At 37.3% G+C, this 1,260-nt stretch overlaps 1 pseudogene; it reads right to left on the reverse strand.

Moving 5' to 3' along the window:
* Positions 1 to 612: 612 nt before the first annotated feature.
* Positions 613 to 930, reverse strand: LOC148107002 (large ribosomal subunit protein eL42-like; annotated as a pseudogene).
* Between the last annotated feature and the right edge of the window lie 330 nt (positions 931 to 1,260).

Consider the following 1,260-nt stretch of genomic DNA (forward strand, 5'->3'; position numbering starts at 1 on the left):
TAGAGATCTAAAGAATAATGAAAAGATTTGCTAAACTGAATTGTTATTTTCTGATACTTGAACTATATCCAGTCTCATGTAAACTGTTACTATGTTTATTTTACTTTATTAAGTAGAGTAGATCTGTTAAGACCTTTGCTGATAGCACATTGGCATTGATTTATTTATAATGCACATTTCACAAACGTGTTAAAATTTCCCTCCCTAGTTAGTTCAATTTACAGTCGAATAGTTTTGTAGACTATGTATGGAAAGGCAAAGGATGGGGATAAGATTTTTTGTAAAAGTAGTGTAACACAACCTGGTAATGAAAGGACTCGTCTTTTGACTGTATATTCATGTTCCAAAGTGTTTTATTTCATGTTCTAATGTGCTTCATCAAGCACAAGATGTTAAATAGATTGGTAGTTTTTATTGAGTTTTCCCCATAACTATGTAAACAGATGTAATGAATTTTACTGCCAAAAATTGTTTTCAGGGAGATTAAATTTCTTTTTTTTATTCAAATGTTATGAGATTGGGAAGTGCTGTTTTAATAAAGAGAGGGGTTTTTTGGTTTCTTTTGAACATAACCTCAAGATCTTATTGTCTTCATAAAACCAAATATGAAGCTTAGAACTGGATCACTTGGCCTTTTCTTTTCTTATCTCCTCCCAATTCAGAATTCTTGCATCTCTTAATAGCCAGCATTTTCTTAGATCTGCAGTTGGGCTCAACACATTCAAGCTTCAGCACAATCCTCTTTGTAGTTTTAGGTCTTTTTTCTGGAAAATCGGCTTAGTCTGCCTATTATAGCCACTCTGCTTCCTGTCATAATGCTGCTTTCCCTGGGCATACAGAGAATCCTTGTCCTTCTTGTGTCACTTTGTGGGGTTGGTGCTCGCCACAGTTCTTATAGAAAGTCCAGCGGGTTTTAGGAACATTTACCATGTTTGCGAGAGCACTATCAGCAGGGAAAAGCAATAATGAATACTTTGAATGAACCCATTATAATCACCCCAAACTCCAGAAAAGCCAATGTATTTGAATGAGAGACAGAGTTACTTTTTTTTTTTTTTAAGATTTTATTTATTTGTCAGAGAGAGAGAGTGTGTACAATCAGGGGGAGCAGCAGGCAGAGGGAGAACCAAGCTCCCTGCTGAGCAAGGAGCCCAACGTGGGACTCGATCCAAGGACTGACCCTGGGATCACGACCTGAGCTGAAGGCAGATGCTTAACCGACTGAGCCACCCAGGCGTCCCCAGAGTTACTTTTAAGAAT

This window comes from Ursus americanus, chromosome X (genome assembly GCF_024610735.1).
Source record: "Ursus americanus isolate L20-20 chromosome X, mUrsAme1.1.p, whole genome shotgun sequence".
NCBI classification, from domain to species: Eukaryota; Metazoa; Chordata; class Mammalia; order Carnivora; family Ursidae; genus Ursus; species Ursus americanus.